Genomic DNA, 10,027 nt, shown 5'->3' with positions numbered 1-10,027 from the left:
GTTTATAACAAGTTCCCTTAAGTATTTCTGATGGATCTAGTTGGGAGGACTACGTTTAAAAACAGTGTTCTGGGAGAAAGAAGTCTCAGTTTTACCAGACACATTTTAATTTATCTCCTTCTCATTTTCTTATATGGAATTTTAGTTTCTGAATTGAATGTGTATAGATTAAAATGAAAACATTAAAAAAATTTTTTTTCATGTTTCTCACTGCCTTTGATCAGGTCTTTATTCAAAATTAGCTGCCCATAATGATTTGACATTTATAGAGTAAGCAAATTAAAGTTTATGCAGCAGGCTTCTTTTCTTCTTTGGTGGTTTCTTTTTTCTTTTCTTCTGTAGGCTTCTTCTCAGCTGCTGGTTTCTTGGTAGCTGCAGCCTTTTTTCCCACCAAATGTTTCTTCTGCTTCTGGACATGAACAGCCTTCTTTCCTTTCTTTGCTCCCACGGCTTCTTACCTGGATCCCCCTTCTCATCTGATTCAGCTTGTTATCTGTCTGAAACTTAGGATTCTTGGCCAGGTGAATAATGGTGTTCTAGTGCATGGTCTTTGCACGTGGGTTTAGCGTCAACATGATTGTCAGGTTTTTCAGTGGATTCTTCTTTAGGACTCTACGATGACTCTTCTTGAATGGTGCTCAGAGGGCTTTTTGGATCTCTGGGCTTTTCAAAGTTCTGCTAACGTCTGCAATAAGCATCTTGTGCATGGGAAGGTTGTAGTTACTCTTGAGGGAGGCAGCCTTATGCCCAGTGCCATACAGATGTCTAACTTGAGGAAAGCTCTTTTAGCCCAAACTCAGAAAATTTCTGCATGCCCACCAGGAGCAAGCTCCAAAATGTCTGGCTTGCTTTTATTAAGTGGATTAATTCCAGGGATGTTTCTGAAGGCCTTGTTGATACCATTGCCTTCATTATAGACAATGCACAGTCCCCTTTGCTGAGTATGAAGACGTTCTCATTTTGCCCTTGCCAGCTCTCATTTGCAGAGAGGCATAGAACTTTTTGATATTATTCCAGGCTTTAAGTTCTCCTCTTCTCTCCCCTTCCCTTCTTCCTTTCTCTCTCTTTCCTTCTTTCTTCCTCCCTTCCTCCTTCCCTCCCTCCCTTCCTTCCCTCCCTCCCTCCTTCCCTTCTACCCTCCCTCCATTCTTCCCTTTCTCCCTCCCTCCCTTCCTTCCTTGTAGTTTAACAAAAGCTTATTTCTCATTCCTATAAAGTCCATCACAGGACTGTGGGATTCTAAAGAACAGCTGCTCTCCTGTAGGGGGCTCAGCATTCCAAACTGAGTTTCTGATCCCTTTTTCTATATGGGCTTCCATGACCAAGGCAGGAAAAACATCGAAGTCTTGCACCAACAAACAAAGGCTTCAGCCCAGCAGGTTTTTAATTTCTTAAGAAGCAAAACAGCCTCCTTGGTCTTCTTCTTCTTTGTCTTTTTTTTTTTTTTTTTTGAGACTTATTTATTTTAGAGAGAGAAAAAGAATGAGCACGAGCACACATGTGTGGAGAGCAGAGGGGACAGAGGAATAGGGAGAGAGAGAGAATCTTAAGCAGACTCCCTGCTGAGTGTGGAGCCCAACATGGGGCCCCATCCCACAATCCTGAGATCATGACTTGAGCTGAAATCAAGAGTCGGATGCTCAACTGAGACACCCAGACATCCCTTCCTTAGTCTTCTTGTAGCCTTCAACTTTATCTTCAACCATCAAAGGAAGTTCAGGAACTTCCTCAGTATGATGACCTTTAGATACAACCTATGCTGGTAAGGCTGAGGCAGCCAGGCCAGAGCAGATGATCTATTGCCTGTGTTGTGTTCACTCTGCGGCGCTAATGGCTCCAGGTTTTGGTTGGTGCAAATGTGCAGCCGCCACAACACATATTTCCCAAAACACCCTGGCCAGAACACTGAATCCTATTGCCTTGAACTCTAGGAATTCAAGCCATGGTTCTGCCAGTAAAGACTCAGCCCTGGTTTGATGACTGGCTAATTCACTGACATCATAGGGCTATATGTTGTTTGGTACAAGTTGGGGAACAAAGTTCACAATATCAGGTCATACGGGAGCCTCTAACCCAGCAGGCAAAGTAACATATTTGCCAGATGACTCCCCATTTTTGAGTATATTGATATCAATAGATGAGCATATGGGGCAGAGAGGAGAGGACCATGCTGCTTTCAGTCCTGTGGCTCCTTTAGGGAAAAAAAGAAAACAAAAATATTTTAGGATATCTATTACATTTATGAAGAAGTAGTTTATTTCTTAGTTCTGAGTGGATTGAAGAAATAGCAAACAAAGAGACTGACAGATTAGAATATATAAAAATAAACACAATGAAAATGGTAAAGGACAGTAGCTGATGAGAAAAACTTGCCTGAGTTTAGGATATAGTGGGTTAATAGTTATAACACACAAAGTAATTATTCAAGTTTATAAGAAAATTATTAAGGTTACAGTAGATGAATACAGAAATATGTGAAAAATTTTCAAAAATAAAAGTGCAAATTAACCTCTGGATTATATTTTTATGCTTGGTAAAGCAGCAAAATATTGAAATGGCTAGGTCCCAGAGTTGTGGTTAAATTGGTGTTGGTTTTAATTTATGAAAGCAGTGTGAAGTTGGTATAAAGTAGTTTGATGATGTCTCATGAGCCATAAAAAATGATTATCTCCTTTGATCCCAGTGGTATCAGTCTTAAAAAATTTGTCTTTGAAACATGTTTTAACAGAAACAAAAATAAGCATTTGTAGATATTAAATTGGAAGTTGAATAAATGTGGAACAAGTGACTCCTTTATCATAGACTGTTACACAAGCATGAATTATGAAGACATACATTATGCTCATTTACACAAGGAAACGCTACCTAAAAATGTGTTTGTGCTATAAATGACAGTGATGGAACATTTTAAAAATCCTTAAATTTTTTCAACATTTTTTAATGAAAATTTCCCAACACACAGCAAAGATAAGAGAATTTTCTAATGAATATCCATATAATATCACTTAAATTCTCCCACTAACATATTGTTATACTTTGCCATAATATTTTAAAATTTATTTTCCGTGAAAAATTTAAAACTTCCTTCAGTTATCAAGAATGATAGTTTCTTGAGATGCTTATTTTTGATTAACAGAGGCATAGCATAACTTCTAAATTTCCATGAAAAGGTCTAGAATAGTTTTCTGTAAGTTTGTGTATGGCCACCAGGTGTAGCTCTGGACTCACAACATCCTGGAATAAGCATCTGCAAGAAAGGGTTTTATGGAAAGTAACTTCCAAATGCAAACAGACTTATCAGGTAAGGTACAGTAAATCTCTTTTTCATTAAGATCTAAAATAATTTAGATTATATATTTATTTTATTGTTCAGAAAGTCTTTGCCACAATTTCTTTTGCCTGGAACCTGACTTTCTGACTCCTCGGCGTCTAGATCAAAAAGTTTTGGGTTATGCTGCAAGTATGTTTATATTATCACCTTTTAAAAATGATTATTTAAGAAGGTTAAAATTAGTTATGGAAATGGAAATGTTCTTTTTTTTTGTGCAATGAAAACTTATCACAACTCTAATTTTTCTTTCATGTGATTTATGTTTTTATCTCTTCAAATATAAACTCCATGAAGTTTGGTACTATACCTAGCACAGTGACAGGGATTCACTGAATATTTTTTAAATAAATATACGTAAAGAATGATCAAAACATTTTTCTGAAGGCTGTTTTATAGGAATTAGTATATCTATTTTTTAAGAAGCGTGATTATTCCATTTTAAATTTCTTTTCATAAAGGATAAAAAGATTAGCTTTAAATATTCTTCATAGTTTAAAAGTGGCTCCTAAGATAAAAATATTTTCCTGTTTTTAATGGAAAAAAGAATATTGTTATTTTTAAAAGATAGTAGAGCCTGTGTTGAAATCCATTTTAACTAAAAATACCCTGCTTTTTCTTCCACTTAAAGGAATCCTCAATTTCTCTCTATGTTAGAATCATCAACTATCAATTTGTTTCTACATACTAGAGAATAAAATCATTGAGGCAAGAACCTAATAGTATAGTCAAATAAATTAAACTATCTACTGGAATAACCAGGGGGAGGGATATTTCAATTTAAAGTCTTTTTTTTTTAAGGAGAGAATATTTTATAAGCTGTCTACAAAATACAGTTCTTTTTTTTTTTTTCATAAAGGGAAGCTATTCAGAATAAAAGGTGTTGGGAGAATTTTAGTGTAAGTAGAGATGTCTTTCTCAAAGAATTTAATGTCATAATTTAGAATTTTTGACAGTAAGGTGGAAAGATTCATGGAGAATAAACATTACACTTGTTTTTGGAAGGACTTTTGTTTTACAGAAAGAAGGGATATTTCAAAGAAATAGGATCATAAAATTACTTAGTTCAATAATTAAATTATTGACAAACTTTATGCTTGTCACTATTCTGCTTTTACTTGTTTTCTTTCAGTTGTACTTGACAAGGAAGAGTCATTTTATATACATATAGCCTAAAGGGCTGGAACTTTGAAGATTTTTACTGTTCTTCATTTCCTTGAAAGGTAAGTAATGTCTATATTGCATACCTGTCTTGCATACCTTCTTTCCCTTCTTTGTCTTCTCTCTACGTTTTCCTCTCTTTTCTCCTCACACTTTTTTTTTTTTTTTTAAAACCATTACTAGTTTGTTTAGAGAAAGATTAGTTACTGCCCAGGGAAATTTTACAACAGATATTCGGGTAATATAAAATATTTCTTGAACAACTTTATACTAAGGTACAGACTTAGATCATTATCATCATGTTTTTGTAACTGTCTAAAAATATTATACAGATTAATATTTTTTAAAAGATTTTATTTATTTGAGAGAAAGAGAGTGAGAGAGAGCATGAGAGGGGAGAAGGTTAGAGGGAGAAGCAGACTCCCCATGGAACTGGGAGCCCGATGCGGGACTTGATCCTGGAACTCTGGCATCATGACCTGAGCTGAAGGCAGTTGCTTAACCAACTGAGCCACCCAGGTGCTCTGGATTAATATTTTAACATTTATTTGCTTTTACTTGAACATCATTATTCATTCTTCTCTAACATCAGCTCCACTTATGATAATCAGCTGATAACTACAAATTACAATTGCTATGACAAAATGTATATGAAAAATGTCAGTATAATTTTGATCATCACTATTGTACTTGCCTGAATCATAAGTTGCATCATTTTCTGCAATCTGATTTATGATTCAGTAGCTTTTATTTCTACTATATCTTTTCAGTCCCCACATAAGCTTCAGTCATAGCAGATAATTATGTGATTACAATTTGCCATAGTTGGAAAACCTGGATAATTTCTTTTGGACATTTTGTCATAGCAATTGTAAACTTATAGTTATTAGGGGTTGTTAAAAGCTCTTCTTGAGTCTCCTGGGCCTTGATTTGCCTTCAGCTCAAATAGTCCATATGCCAAAGCAGCACATTCTGGGATGGCCTGCCCGAACCCCATCAATATAATTAAGTAAACCTTCAGGCTCTGATATAACAATTGATTTTAAAATAGCCTTTAGTTGTTGGTTTGATCTGCTGCTTTCAAATTTTACCTCCTTTTGCATTGAAAATTTGTACAGTTTGGAAATGTTATTTTGTTTCATAATGAAAGCCTGTGTGTGATCAATTACCACAGTGTATAAGGTGGGGTGGGTGGTAGGCATTATGTCTACATTATCTCATTTAATCCTCACAATGAAAGTATAAATAATACTCTTTTACAGAGGAGGAAGGAAAGTGAGGCATAAAATGCTAGGTTCTTGGCAAAGATCACATTTATCATTGTTGAACTTATGCATGGGGCACCAAGATAGATGCTGAAGACACTAAGAGGTACGACTCTTTATTCTAGAAAGTCTTCAGAATGGTTGTTGAGACAAGGCATTATCTGTGAAAAAAAGAAAAGAGATAAGAATTGTTTTTTTAAGTACCATTAACTTAACAGTAGTATCTCCTAGGAGAAGTGAATCAGTCTTGGGGTCAGCAAAGCTTCCTGAGACTCTATTCTAGAGACCAAAATGAAGGCATCTCCACTAATTTTGCATGAGTCTGTTTACTGCCTTTACATTATTTTTTTAAAAAAACTATTTTATTTATTTATTTGACAGACAGAGATCACAAGTAGGCAGAGAGGCAGTACTTGTGCAGGGAAGCAGGCTCCCTGCCGAGCAGAGAGCCCAATGCAGGGCTTGATCCAGGACCCTGAGATCATGACCTGAGCTGAAGGCAGAGTCTTTACCCGCTGAGCCACACAGGTGCCCCTACGGCCCTTACAGTCTTGAGAGTTAAAATTGATTTCCCCTTATTTTCTTGAAATAGAAGGATAACTTCTTTGTGGGAAATAAAATGTTTTTATGTAATAAGCTATATGCTAGTTCACTACTTTGGTAAACTAGAAGCTTGTTAGTTTCAGGTGCAGAGATTTTCTTGAATGGCTGGCAGAAGGATTCACTATACATGTAAAGAAATTTTTAATTTCTGTGCAAGTTTAATTTTTAGTCAAATTACTTTATTGTAGGAGATACATTCCCTTTGATGAAAACAGTTTGTAACTGAAGTTCATTTTTCAGGCTAAAGCCATTGCCAGGGACCATCTATGTAGAACAAATAAATAAGGTAATATGGAATACAAAACTGTCAGTTCTGGTTTGAGTAAGAGATTAAAGTGAGTTTGTTAACTGTCTCACCAGACATTGGGGGAAATGTCTCTCAATTTTAGGGAAATCTGGCACAGGCTAAATAGTTTTTGCTTTCATTCTTTATTATCAGTGTTTGAGAGAAAGGAAACAGAAGGATCACATGTAGACAGACTAGAAAGAAGGGTTACCTACCTCAGTGCTCCAAAACTTCTTGTGTTCTTTATACACTTTTGAAGAGTAGAAATTAGAGTAGTCCATTTGAGGGATTTAGAAGATGACTGTCTTTTTTTTTTTTTTCTTAAAAAAATGTAGGAAATAGAAAATGCATTTCACAGTTATTGAATTCTTCACTGTTACTGTTTAATACTGTTGACTCTTTTGACTATGTTCTCCTGCATACACAGAGGTATTCAGTTCTTAATGTTCTACTAAATCAGGAAGATTTTTGGGGGGACTGGCCAGATGCTCCATCATGTGTCTTACTTATTTATTGATTGATTGATTGGGCTTGTGCAAAAACTGTATTAAATTAATTAATTTAATTAACATATAATGTATTATTTGTTTCAGAGGTAAAGGTCAGTGATTCATCAGTCTTACACAATTCATCATGTGTCTTATAACTAATTTATGGCAAGTTGTATCTTCTCTGTATCTAATCTTTCACATAGCCTATAATATAAGTCTAAGACACATGTATCAGTGTATATCTTTATATTCTTATTTGTAACAAAAATAAATTTTGTATGTATGAAGGGTTTGTGGTACAAGGTAAGCCTACTTAGCAAAGGGTGAGAGACCGACTGGGGCTGGGATAGAAAAGACAACTTGCCTCTAGGAATAAAAAATTGGGAACTTCGAAGATTATGGCAGTCTATAAGTTGAGAATCAACTCCTAGATAGAAAACTTTTGACAGTTTTAGGATTCTGGTTGAATTGACAAAGGAAAATTTGATAATTTATGTATTGCTTTTTAAAAATTAGTGAGAGGTATTAAACTATACCTTAGATTTTTTGTTGCTTCTTAAAGTTATGTTTTTTCATAATGTTTATTTTTTATTATGAAATGTAGAATAGAAATAAGAAGAAATAGAAAGGGCACCTGGGTAGCTCAGTCAGTTAAGTGTCTGACTCTTGATTTCTGTGTGGGTCATGATCTTAGGGTCTTGGGATCAAGCCCTGCATTGGGCTCTAGGCATGGAGCCTGCTTGAGATTCTCCCTCCCCATGCTTGAGTGCTCTCTATCTCTCAAAAATAAAAATAAGTGGAAATATAACACCACATTTCAACCACTTAAAAAATAATTTTTAAAATTTTAGTGTTTTCCATTCCATTTTTTTTTCTGCAGAGGTTAAAAAAATGTGTTATTTTAATGTTACACATAGAATCATAACTTTTTCATATTAAAATAGTTTGCATAAACCTTTAAAAGTGGCTTTAGAAAGTATTCTTTTTAAGTAAATATATCATAGGTCACTTAATTTCATGATTTTTTTTAGTTCATTCTGGGAGGTAGGAGGAGATAGGGTTAAGTTAGGTGAACTTTAATTAGAAGGTAGAACAGAAGTCTAATTCTAAAATATTAAGTTAATGATTAAAATTACCCAAGTTAGAAGAAACTTAAAGATCAAGGTCCAGCACAGATTAATAAAAACGATAATGCTATCTTCTGGCTCCATGGCCAATTGTTCAGTAGATCATGGCATTCTTTTCCATGAAACCGGGCTCTCTTGCCATCACAGACTAGAGATTTAAGATACTTATTTTCTAGGTGAAAGCCAAAGATCTGAAATTACAGACTGTAACAACCAGGTCTAATTTGTCACAGAGAAAATACAAAAGATCCAGGAACAAGGAGTAAAAAGAGACAAGTAGCATCAGAAATCAGAACATAGGAATGTGAACTGCGGGTAAAAGTAATTTTCTTAATGATGGTCTTGTACTTATTTGCTACATGTATTTTTCCTAAACGTATTCAAGAAGTCTGCATTATGGTACAATGTTAAAGGGAAAATAATAAGGTTGTGTGTTAGAATAATAGTAATTTTTTTTCTTTTTCTTGTTTCTAAATTTTCTATAGTGTGATTATATTTACTGTTATAATTAAAGTAACTTAAAAGGTATTCAAATAATTTAAAGACTATCAATTATCATAATGAATTCTAACCAAAAATTTCTTTGTAGATAATATGTGTTTCATATATATCTGAATTAGCGCTGGACTTGGGCCAAACTGCTCCATTACTGTGTATGCTTTTGATGCCAGTTTGAATGTGTATTTTCCTCCCACACCATCAAACAGTTCTCTGACACCAGCGGAAGTGTCGTACAATTCAACTCATTTCTGATACTGTCTTTCTAGAGATGGTGTCAGATTCCACAGGTTAATGGCTCAGTTCTACAAACTGCCCCTACTTCAGATGCCAATCATAAGGCCAGGTTGTTACCTTGCTTCTGACCAGTGGACTATATATTAGAGGTCCTCAAGTTCCCTTTCTTAGGTTTGATTGATTTGTTCAGGAACTCAGGAAACTAGTTTCCTTAATAGATCACCAGTTCACTGTAAAAGGATATAACTGAGGAAGAGCCATAGGAAAGAGATGCGTGGGATGAGGTGTGTGGGAAAGTATGTGGTCATGGAGCTTCCACGCTCTGTCTAAATATACCACTCTCCTCAAATCTCCACATGTTCACCAACCCAGAAGCTCTCCATACCCAGTCCCTAGGTATAATTGATAAATTATTGGCCATTGACTATCAATTCAACCTCCAGTTCCTCTTCCCTCCTGGGAGGTCAGGGTGGGTGGGATTGAAGGTTCTAACTATGGTTCACCTGGCTTTTTAAAATTCACCATGTTAACATAAACTCTGGTGTGTTTGAAAGAGTTTTGTTAGGATATCAAATCCCTGTTATGGTTCTTATTACTTCAGAGAATTCAAGGATTTTAGGAACTCTGTGACAGAAACAGGGACAAAGACCAAATGTATGTAATTCTTATTGTAAATGACAATATTTCACTATGCAAGTCACCTTTTTCTATCTGGGTTTCTGCTTTCTCTTCGGTAAAATTGAGATAAAATGGTATCTACCTCTTGAGCCTATTGAAGAGATTATGATAATGTCTTTGAAAGTGCTTGGTAATGTGCTTCACAGATGTAAGCGATTGTGGAAGTTTTAGGATGATATAAAGCTAAAGCAAGTTCTTTCAAGTTTTGAAAAATGTTTAAAAATAAAAAGTGAAAGTTAAATAAATGTTATAATCAAGGAAGACAGACTTTTTCTCATCCCCCACCAGTTTTTTGTTTTGTTTTAAGGGATTTTGTTTATTTATTTGAGACAGAGAGAACGAGGGGGGGGGGG

General features: G+C 35.2%; 1 pseudogene; it reads right to left on the bottom strand.

The window, feature by feature from the left end:
* Positions 1 to 286: 286 nt before the first annotated feature.
* Positions 287 to 10,027, bottom strand: part of LOC132016289 (large ribosomal subunit protein uL4-like) — a 165,842-nt pseudogene continuing 156,101 nt past the window's right edge.

The sequence above is a fragment of the Mustela nigripes genome, chromosome 4 (genome assembly GCF_022355385.1).
Source record: "Mustela nigripes isolate SB6536 chromosome 4, MUSNIG.SB6536, whole genome shotgun sequence".
Lineage (NCBI taxonomy): Eukaryota > Metazoa > Chordata > Mammalia > Carnivora > Mustelidae > Mustela > Mustela nigripes.
The sequence above is the reverse complement of the archived record's forward strand: the minus strand, read 5'-3'. Positions and strand labels throughout refer to the sequence as shown.